The 11706-nt window shown below is 38.1% G+C and overlaps 3 long non-coding RNA genes across 3 annotated transcripts; 1 reads left to right on the top strand and 2 right to left on the bottom strand.

Moving 5' to 3' along the window:
• Positions 1–1843: 1843 nt before the first annotated feature.
• Positions 1844–2126, bottom strand: LOC119781133. The gene is made up of 2 exons (XR_005280499.1): positions 2073–2126; positions 1844–1971 (listed from the first exon to the last, which is right to left on the bottom strand). It is a non-coding gene; the product is annotated as an uncharacterized LOC119781133 (long non-coding RNA).
• A 2027-nt stretch (positions 2127–4153) lies between these two features.
• On the bottom strand, positions 4154–10118 carry LOC119781131. Its single transcript, XR_005280497.1, has 2 exons — positions 10060–10118; positions 4154–5556 (listed from the first exon to the last, which is right to left on the bottom strand). It is a non-coding gene; the product is annotated as an uncharacterized LOC119781131 (long non-coding RNA).
• On the top strand, positions 5857–6528 carry LOC119781132. The gene is made up of 3 exons (XR_005280498.1): positions 5857–5911; positions 6004–6070; positions 6195–6528. It is a non-coding gene; the product is annotated as an uncharacterized LOC119781132 (long non-coding RNA).
• Positions 10119–11706: the final 1588 nt, after the last annotated feature.

The following is an 11706-nucleotide window of genomic DNA, read 5'->3' on the forward strand; positions in this document are numbered from 1 at the left end:
GGCCTCGTGGGCGGGGTAGGCAGTCCTTGGTGGACTGGGAGGGATATGGTCCTGAGGAGTGGTGCTGGGTTCCGCCCTCCTTCATTTTGGATCTCTGCCTCATCAATGACTTGGAGTGTTCGGCGGCCTCTGTTTCGGGTCGTCCGCTAGGCAGTGTCCGTTGAAGGGGGGGGGGTACTGTTAGGTCGTTGTGTTTTTGTTTACTTACAGGGTGGCAGGCTTCATGGGTTCCACCTGTTACTCCCTGATGACAATCAGTGGGGGCTTTTATATTGGAGCAGTTTCCTGGAGCAAGCTGCCAGTTGGTTCTGCTCTCTTAGTGGTAAAACGGGTCAAGCTCTGTTAGTGAACTAGGCTCCCAGAGTCTCCTCTAACCTCTCCTTGCTCTCGTCCTCCACAGAACCAGATCGGACGCTCACCAGGATCTGGTCCGTTCCCTTCATCTTCTCTCTGCTCTGGAACTGGACCCCTTACAGGACCAATCAGCCTGCCTGTTCACCCTCAATCCAACACAAGACCATCCTCTGGAAAACTTGACTAAGCTCTTCTCCCATTAAACCAGGAAATAAACCATTAAATCTGCCCCTGGGTCCGCAGTTGTTGTTTGCCTAAGAGTCTGGTAAGCACCATGTCAAGTTTAGGGATGAGAACAATCACTCCTTGCTTCATAGTTGGCATTAAATAAAAACGTCCTTATTTTGGTTGACAAGAATTGATAAAAATTAACAGTAAGGCCATCCAAACGAGGGGATTCATTTAAGATAATTTTCTTTACAGCAGTATCCAACTTTTCAATTTTTAGTTTGGCATCACAGATGGTTTTAAAGGATAAATCAAAGAGGATAGATTATTGAATATGATCACGATCTATATTAGAGTAATTAGCCGAATGAAGTTTACAATAAGTAAAAAACAACTTCCTTCTCTAATAATTTAGGATATTTACATTCTTTTCTTTTCATTCATTTATAGTTGACATACAATTATTAGTCTGTTACGTTCTAATTTAAAGAAATATGACAAATTCTTTTCTCCTGCTTCAATCCATTTTGCAGAAGACCTAAAAAAGGCACCTTGTGCTTTATTCAAATAAAGCTGATCTAACTTAGTTTGCAATTCCATAAAATGAGTTGTTCTTCAGGACCAAAATTAGGTTTGATGCAACATTAATAGATTTCATTCAAAATATCTATTTCACATTTCTTTTGTTTAGAATTAAGGTTTTTGTTGACATCAATGCTAAATTCTCTTATTTTAAACTTCAAAAATTCCCATTTGTTGATCCTACAATAGAGTAAATCTCCGTCACATTAAAACCTCAAGGCCTGTTTTCTAGTGATGGGTTGATGAGGCGTCATGAAACGTTTCGACACATTACCAAACTGTATTGATACTGTGTCACTGAATACTGACACCTGCTGGACATTAAAAATCCCTACAGGCAACCTAGTTGACAGAGTTAACTGACACTGATTTGATGACCTATTAAATACACTAATATGATGCAATTCATTGTATGATGCATTGTATTATTATTAAAACATATTTGATATTTTAGACACAGTCAATGAATAATGAGAACCTGCATCATAATGTAATAATCTCCAAGTAAACATGTAGTAAATGAAGATGCTTGTTCACTGGTATTTTTTTTTTACAATTTTTTATTCAAAAAAATAAGTTGTTGCAACGTTTTGAAATTCAGTCTGTTGCGCTTTTTTGATATTAGTTCTCCAGCTGTGGAAAACACCCGCTCACACGGCACAGATGAAGCTGGAGTGCACCAAAATTTTAAGGCCAGGCGGAAGAGGTTTGGATAAACCGTCCTTTGGTTTTTCCAATATACAAGAGGATCCTGGGACCTCGCAATATTGCCCTCTGCCATGTATCTCTGCACCTCAAGGATGGCATCAGCTGTGGCACTTTTGGTCTGCCTCCCCACTTCGAGATCAAAATGTTCCCAAAGGTCATCTTAAAAAAAAATAATAATAATTAAAAAAAGGTATTTTAGTACATGATTTACAAACAACAAAGGAATGATGCTCAATATCATGCCTGAAGTGGGGGCAGACAGCTGTTGTGAAGATGTTCCCGGCTGGGGCTCATTTGAGCTTCCAACTATTGAGGCACATTCTGTCCGCAGCCTGCTGGACTTCCATTTTCACTCGTTCCCGTTCCTCCTCGTACTTTTTGGCCAACAGTTGTTTGATGGTCTGAAAACCACACCAAGTCAAACCAGAAGAAAATCAATATATTTAAAATAAATTTGATGAATAAACTACCACTTCAGATAATTTCCACACAAACCTTTCTGGTTGGCAAAACATATGAGGGCTCAAGGAGCTGAACCGGCTCCCTGAACCCTTCATTCTCCACAACAGCGAGGGGCTGGCAGTCCTTTAGAATGAAATTAAGCACAGCCTCATCAAGCATCTGCTTCCTGGAAGCTTGATAGTTAAAAATGAGAAAGTGTAAATTATTCAGAATTATCAATAAAACAAAGTCAGTAAGTTGTAAAATACCTGTATACCTGAGTTCATCATGGGTGTATCATGGATTTCACGCTCATGCTTGGCCCTATAATGCCTCAGCATTGAGGAGGTGCTGTTATTTAAATATGCAAGCTCTGTTGAGCAATTGCGACATTTAACCTGTAGAAAATAACACGAACAGTAAACTAAAGGTCACTTTGAAATGAATTTCTACTCAGAAAATCAAGTGGAAACTCTGAGAGGAACAGGATGAAACAAGGAAATTAAAACAAATACCTTATTTTCCGAAATGACATCAAAGTGGTCCCACACGGCAGAAACCTTTCTTTTTGTTTGAGGAAGCTCCATAATTTTTGATGAATTTTATATTCGCAAAACACGCAAGATTGTTTTGGCAGATGCGCTTCCTTATAAAGGCTCGTCAATCAGTTCGAAACATCGGTCACGTGACCGATACAGTTCCTGTATCGGTCACGTGACTTTCCCGTAGCGATACACACGTCGACACAGGTTTCGCTCTATGAGACCGACACATGCGCCGACGCATCGGTGTTGCCCGACCCATCACTATTTTTCAGGTTTTTCAGTGTCCATGTGAGCTTTGAGATCTCCAGCACCTTTATTAGACACTGAAACTAATGAGCCAGCTTTGCACACGGTGCACTCAGCCTCCCACTGGACTAAAAATGTTTGCTGGAGTTCATCTGTGAAGCTGAACTTTCATTTTGGCATTTTGTAATGATTTTTAATAAATAAAAACATCAGATTAGGTTCCCTTCAGGCTGCATTGTGAACATAGCCATAGTTAGATCCTTCATTCCTCTAGTTGCTTGGTTGTAGCGGCTCTGGACACACACAGTTATAGCAACTGAAACACTTGTTTTATCAGGTGCCAAACCAACTGGTATGAAGGACCAATTCTGCCATATTTAAAAATAAATACAGAAATAAATAAATGCTCAATAAATGTATAAGCATGCAATTTTTTTACATTTCTCTCTGTCCTTTTTACATTTCTGTATGCCCTTTTTACATTTCTCTCTGCATTTCTACCTCAGTATGCAAATGAGGAGGGGGTGTGTCCTAGAGAGTCAACTTCTGCTCATTGGTTGGCTTGGCAGTCCATCTTCTTAACTGACTGAGCTCAGAGTACTAAGTTAAATGTTCTGTTTTCTGTTGCTGTTGTTCAATTAAAGTATGTTTTAAGATCATTTGAGGCGAGAACCTTATACTTTTAAGCATCACCATATGGCCCATTCACAGATTTAATGCGTAATTTAAAAGAAAATGTGACGAACTTGAGAGGACCGTGGCAACCAGCGGAGCTCCGGAGCTGACGGCAGCTTTCAAGGACAGAAAAATAAATAAGGTAAATATTACAAAGGCAAATAAATAAAGAAGCTAATTAAGAGTTATATACATTTATGTCTCACTTTTTTGTTGGAAATTAATTGTATGCTTATACATTTGAGCATTTAAATATGGCAGAGTTGGTCCTTCATAAACTGGGCCAGAATACGTACCTACATTATTTCCTGATCTAAGTTCTCCAACAAGCAAAGGAGGATTTATCCAATGGCCAGATTTGAACTCAGGCTCTAAAAAGCAAACAGATTAATGCTGATGGAGGAGCAACAGGAAAGACTGGAGAAGACAGAAGGTGAATGCCATTAAACTATTTATTTTACAGCTTTAGTTTGGCTGAAAATATCAGAGAAAACATGGAAAAAGATTGTTTCTAATTTATGTGAAACCATATGAAGAAACACATTTTTACAATCCATGAGGTTTTTTTTTGCTGCTTGTTCATCAGTTTAGAAGTGATTACAATAATTAAAAACATCCACAGCAGAATATAATCCATCATCATATAATACAACAAAACGGCACAGCAGGGGTCCGTCTGGATTTTTTCCCAATTTAAACATCTATAACTTCTCATTAGCTTGTTGTATGGATGCTAACTTGCTTCATCTGTAACCAGGATGCTGTTGTTGCACTTTATTATGTTTATTCCCTTCAGTACAGAGAAATTAAGACATCATAAATGGAAACCTCTTTTTTTTCTTAAGGCAAACTTTTTTGGCCATTTAAATCTTCATTTTCTCAGGCCCAAAATAATTAACTGTCAAATGTTCACATCCACATGTTCACCTAGAACCAGAACATTTACCAGGTTTACAATAATACACCTTATCTGTTCTAGTTTCTATATAACGACAGCTGGAGATTAATGGCTTTCTCAAAACAGACTTTGACCCATCAGTTTCTTATGTAATGCAGTGGAGTTTCTAGATATATAGAATAGACATTTTATCCCCATTCAAACATGGAAAACACTTATTCTGTTCATTCCTGTGGCATCTACTGCTGTGAATTATGTGAAACTATTTTTTTCTTTTTTATCTAAATCATTCTACATCATGCATGAACAAATGTCATCTGAATACTTAAATTACCTTCTCTTTTAAAACCTTTGTCACAAAACATTCAGGAGAACAGGTTTCACATATGTGAATTATTTGTCCAATCAAAAGACTTTTTAGAGTAAATCTTTTGCCACAAATCGGACAGGAAAAAGGTTTCTCACCTGTGTGAATTCTCATGTGATTGGTCAAACTATTCTTTCGAGTAAATTTCTTGTTACAAATGGTACAGGAGAAAAGCCTTTTATCTGTGTGAATTCTGATGTGAGTACTAAGGACAGACTTGGAGGTGAAGCGTTTTCCACAGGACAGACATTTATAAATCTTCTGACCTCTGTAAGTTCTCATGTGAACCATTAAATGTTCTTTTTTCAGAAATGTTTCTCCACATGTCAAACATGGGGAAGGTTTCTCTCCTGTATCTCCCATCTCCTCCTGCAGAACAAGCTGCTCTTTGTGCTCGCTAATGGGGAGCTCCATGATTTCCTCCTCTGTCCAGGGATGTTCTGGTTCTTGCTGCTTTTCTTTTATCTGCAGAGGTTCTGGTTCCTTTTGGTCCAAACTGGAATTCTTCTCACGTCCACAGAGCTGCTGGTCAGAGAAATCCTCCTCTTTTCCAACATGATCCTGAAGGCGGTCTGGAAAGACAAACATAGCAGAAAGACTTCTCTTTAATAATCCTTGTGTTGATCTAATTACATATAAACAGACTGGAACATCATCTCCCAGCATGCACTTCAGCTCTGACTTCACAATCACAGGTTTGGACCTCCACTTTTATCTTTAAAGCTTGAGATTATGCTTAAAATGAAAATTTTCATTTTTCCAGAACACAAACCCAATCTCAGTTTTCCAAATAATTTTGTGACAACCTGCTTGTTGCACAGAGCTGGCTGCACCGTTATTCAAAAATCCTCCTGCTTCTTCACAGCTCAAGACGACGTGTCATCACAATTACCCGGAAGCCGGTGACGACACAGTTAAAGATCCTCCGTAAGTGCTACACTTACTGAAAATATAAAATCAAATTAATCATTCTGCCCCTTTACAAAAAATAAAATAAATTTTTAAATATATTCATCTAGTGAAACCAACAACAGAAAACCTGATCCAGTTCCTGCCTCTAAGCAAGATTTGTTTCTCATCTGACCTGTAAGTCCATTCTATGTATGTTTGTTTGTGCTGTTTTTTATGCAATTGTAGGACTTTTGTTGTGTATAGACTCTTATGTTCTTTATTTTCTCTATGTTCTTTATTTTCTCTTGTTTATTCACAGCTCTTGCTGTGGGGCAATTTATATTGGAGCCATTCTAACTTGGATTATAATGGACAGTTATTTTTTGGAGAAGAATTTTGTGATTATTTTTTGATGGCTATATATTTGTCTTTTTGAAATACAAGGACTGTTAAGCCTAATTTTTTGTTGTCTATTTGTGAAGAGTTTTCATTCTTTATTTGTAAGGGTCTACACACAAAAGTGTATGGTCCTAGTGTGACTGGTTTAAAAATATATAAATATTTATCCTACTTGTCAGGAGGGATACCTGACTGGCACCGCTAAAAAGTGACAAATACCCTGTTAAAAAAAAAAAAACTAAAATGATTAACCTTGTAAAAACCATCACAATTAAATCATTGATGTTTTACTGCCATATGAAGTTACTGCCATTTCTATAGCTAACTTTTATCCTAATATTTGAGTGAACTTAAATTATTTTATCTGGAGTTACTGAGCCGACCACTACTGAGTGTTTTGAATGGCAAGTATGATGTCATCCATTTATTATACATACATAAATGCACACAAACAGTTTGTTTTTCTTTTTATGCTCTAACAGTAAGAATTACTAGGAAATCAAATTACAACTGTTGTTTTCTTTCTTATTGTTCTCTCAATATGTACTAAATACTATTTTTTGTGTTTGAAAGAATTTAATTTTTCCAACTCTAATAATTAACAATTCCAAGATCAACAGGGATTATAGCCCAAATTAGCCGCGCCATGCCTACTGTTCCCTACCAGGAAGGACAATTGTCACTTAACGCTATAAAGTGAAATATTCCCAGCTAAAATCCTGCTTACAAATGTTATTAACGTGGTTGTAATTCTGGATGCTTGGACACAATAAAACTGCAGTATTTCTTATGGAAACTATTTCATCGTGTGGCACAGTGCATCGTGGCTAACGCTCCGCTATGTCCGTTGCTAAAGCTATCTTGTACACGTTATCAAGGCTGAGACCACAATTCAATAGCAATGTTTTATGAACAACAAAGGATTTTAAAATCAAATCTTACTTTCAAATTACGGGCTTTGGCTGAGGTTGTTGTGGTGTTATTGTAATAATTAGCAGGGGTGCTTTCCCAAAACCATAGTTGCTAAGTTAATGTAATGTAACAGTTTAGCAACTTTGATTTTAGTTAACAAGCTTTCTCTTAAGTCCTAAACGTTAGTATGGAACAGCCCAGGTGAAAATGTGAAAACTAGTATTACAGTTTACTTCATTTATATCTTTTTCTGTTTTTATAAGTGTATATTTAACCACTAAGCCCAAATAAATAATTAATTGCCCAAAGCGTGTGTATGTTTATTGAGTCTACAGGGTTGTCAACTCTCACCCATTGAGCATGAGACTCCAACATCTCGATGTTTTCACACGCGCACACTCCACATTCCATATTTCCATGCTAAACAATGACGGACGTTAAAACTCAACTCCATTCCCGTTATTTATTTATAAAAATACCATGCTGATAAAAACCTAGTCCAAGTTTTTAACACAATCTTAGTACTAACACACATTTCAGGCTCATATCCAGTTCATATTTTGGAATTAGCCCACCTATGCACTGACCAAATATTGAAAAAAATCCTGCGCTTACATATGACGTAGAATGTAAGGAACTAACAGCATTTCCTCACAACCCTGTCCTCTCTGACCACTTTTTAATAACCTTCAGGATTATTTTAGCAGAGTCCTCCTCCAACAAAGGAAGGTTTCACTTTAGCAGATTGATGATGGGGTTAGATCTCTGCATACTGCCTTAGACAATGCAGCCCCTTTGAGAAGGAAAAACGTTAAAAATACAAAGCAGTTGCCAAACCCACTCAGAGCCATAGCTCTGTTGAACCACCCATTCCACCTGCTCTTAGCAGTAATGATTTTATGTGATTCTTTATAAATAAGATTAATCTTATTGAAAATAAAATAATTAACACTCCTCTATCTACGATTGGTTTATCTCTGGAAGGTGTGTCAGCATCTGAGGTAGAAACTGAACTTGGTTTAGACTGCTTTGATCGAGTTGAATTTTCAGAGTTAGCAAAACTACTGTCTGTGTGACACAGGGGTCAGTGCTAGGACCAATTCTCTTTACTATATATATGCCCACAATTTGTAGTTATTAGATAGCATGGGATTCATTTCCACAGTAATGCTGTTGATACCCAACTATATCTGTCTGTAAATCCAGATGAAGCCAATCCATTATATAGATTACAGGCATGTCTTGAAGACACAAACACCTGGATGACTCTTGTCTTTCTTGTCCTGCAGACAACACAGAAGTTATAGTCTTTGGACCAGAGTCTTTGAAAAAGAAGCCGATTAATCGGTCACTTCATTTGGATGGGACGACCTGGATGACTGAGAATCTTCACCAGCATCTTAGTTGACTATATCTTGAAGATGAAGTAGGGCCCATACTCCTTTACTTAAGCTCTCAGAAAATCACCAGAATATAGAAAATAATGTATATTGTGTGAAAGTTCTTCCACATAACTACAGATCACCTATTGTTATTCAATAACATTTACTGTGCTTCCACATTTTGCTACTATGGCTACGTTCCCACTGCAGCTGAAGTGACCCAAGTCCAATTTTTTGGTCCATATGTGACCTGGATCTGATCTTTTCATGATAGTCTGAACAACACAGATCTGAGTTTTTCCAATGCGACCCAGACTGCTTGGCTATGTGGTCCTGAATCCGATATGTGCGCCCTGTGTCTGAACGGCCAGGTTGCATTCATCTGACCTGGACACCATTAATAACCGACAAACGTCACTATTCTGGGTCCTGCTATGAAGTAGCAGCTAAAAAACAAAAACAATGGCAGACGATGATGCAGAGAGCAATATTTATGTTTAACCATCTTGAAAAGATGTCTGTGAAGTCACTGCGTCCTCTACAGAGCATGCAGGACACTGCATGACTGCAGTTCACAGAGGAGACCACATAAAAGTCGCATTTATTAGGAAATGTGAACGGCAACGTAAAAAAAAAATGGATTTCACAAAAAATCTGAATTGAGCATCCAGGCCTGCAGTGTGAACCTTTGTTTCAGTTAAATCCTCTGAAAACCTCCAACCGTTAGCTGCAGCTGTAATCTAAGCCTTTCAATCTAACCCTGACAAGGGTTGCCTGTTCACACTATTTAAAAGTCTCTTTCTAAGGTTTGGTGAAAAGTAAAACTGCAGGATTTCTTTTTGGAATCGATTTAATCTAGAAGCACAGTTGTTCATCTCAGCTAAAGCTAGAATACTGGAGGCTGAGACCTCAATGAAATCTCTAATTCAATAGCAATGTTTTATAAACAGCAATGATGATTTTCTGATGTTTAAATGACGATCTCTGACTGATGTGGTTGTGGTGTGACTGTAGCTATTAGCTGGGCTGCTTTTCCTAAACCAGAGTTACCAAAGTCATTTATTATTATTTCCCAAACTAACAGTTTAGCAGCTATAGTTTTAGTAAGCAAACCCTGTTTAAAGGCTTTTTCCAGCCTATGGATGGAGCTTTAATCCAATCCTCCCTCCTCCATGTGCAGACTGTGACTCCATTGTCCAGCAGCAGGTAAACCATCTAACAATTCTATAGATATCTGAGGAATCAGGGATCAGAACAGCCTCCATGTTGGAATCTAAGCATCACAAACAACATGGAACAGTAGAGTTTTAGCCTGAAAAGCTGCAATGACCAAACATCATGCACACTTTAGCCTTTAATAGACTCCCACTATCAACCGGAAGTTAGCTTTAGCTTAGCATGTTGATCTCCTCTAAGCAGTTTTCCAATCAGATGAGGCTAAAATCCACAGTGTGCATCATCAGGGAATCGTTTCTATCAGGTGTTTCCTACCTATCCGGTGTAAGATGATCTGGGGGATCCTGGTGAAATCCAGCAGTAGATGTTGATCGTCCATCTTTTCCTCCGAATTGACCAAACTCCCTTTAAACTCCGTGAATGTTTCTTCAGCAGGAGTTAACTGCTCGGTGATAAACTCTCCTTGAAGCTGGACTGAAGACATTCTCACTGCAAACACTCCCAGATTATCAGCCTCTCTACAATGACTCCACACACAAGCTAAGCTAATGCTGCTAGCTGCTGTTCTGTCCAGTCTGGTCGCATCGAGGCCTGTTGTTCTTCTCTTTATAGCAGCTGGCAGACCAACTATAAAGGCACATTACCGCCACCTGCTGGACTGGAGTGTCAACAGGAGGTTTACAGCAAAACCCAAACAAGCTATTTTTTCTGTAACAATTTAGACAGAAGATTTAAAGCAAAAAAATATATATATATATTTTCTCTCTTATTATTTATTAACTGTTTTTCAAATCGAATATATTTGATATTTTGTTTAATTTATATTGGAATTCTTTTAAATAGTAAATTTTCCTTTGATCCACAGTTTCTCTAAACTGTCTCCCTTCAGTTTTATAACCAATAAAATCCATAAACACCTGCTGTCCAGTTTCAGGCAGGTTGCTACTTTCACCTAAACCTGCTGCATGTTTACCAGTTATTTGAAGTGAACTATTCAAACCTGTTTGACCAATGTAGCCTCTTTCCAACTCTGGGCTAGTTTTCCACATTCCCATATTCTGTTAAATAATCGAATAAAAGGATCTTTGATGCTCACTAAGTTTACTCATCATTATATAACATGTTTGATCGTTCTCAGATATTGACGTCTTAATTCTCCTCAGCAAACAGTTTGGAAAGGAAGTTTGCTGTGTGGGAAAATTATTCATAAACAGCGGTACCTAAATCTTTTATAAAAGTTTTATCAGATAATTATAATTTTCTGATTTACTCATCCTTTGCATATCTCTCTTTTACAGAGTGGACGACTCGTGGTTTACATGTGAATGTGTTCTTGAAGCGTTTCATATGAAACCCTTCACAGTCTGGAAGATGAAAGATGTCTAGATTGTTTCTTAGACTAGACTTAAACTTAGACAACTTTTACTGTCATTTTGTACATGCAGTGTATAAAAAAGGAATGTGTACAGCTCTCATGACATTCTTAAAGTTCAGCAATGATCAAATGTAAACAGTGAGGGATAAAAAAAGAAAACAGGACTAAAAAACCACATTGATATGGAAGTTCAGAGCACTGAATGCATATGGTGCAATTTTGCAGCACTTTTGGTCTGATGTTATCGGTGTGATGCAGAGTCTGTGATTTAGAGTTTTTTCAACAGTCTGATGGTGGTGGAGAAGAAGCTGCTGCAGAATCTTCTGGACCTGCATTGAATGCTGTGAAGCCTCTTCCCAGAGAACAGTCCATGGTGGGGGGGTGAGGGGTCATTGATGATGTCACGGGCTCGGGACACGCAGCGCTGGGATGAGATGTCTTTAATGGAGGGAAGAGGAGCCCCCATGATCCTCTCTGCTGTTCTCACCTTCTTCCCCTAGGAAGAACAAGATATTGATGAAACACGGTGAACTAATGATCACTTTCTCTATGTTACTGGAGGCTCTAGATGTGTTTTCTATGATTAA

This window comes from Cyprinodon tularosa, unplaced genomic scaffold (genome assembly GCF_016077235.1).
Source record: "Cyprinodon tularosa strain WSP-4 unplaced genomic scaffold, ASM1607723v1 ctg1711, whole genome shotgun sequence".
Classification (NCBI taxonomy): Eukaryota; Metazoa; Chordata; class Actinopteri; order Cyprinodontiformes; family Cyprinodontidae; genus Cyprinodon; species Cyprinodon tularosa.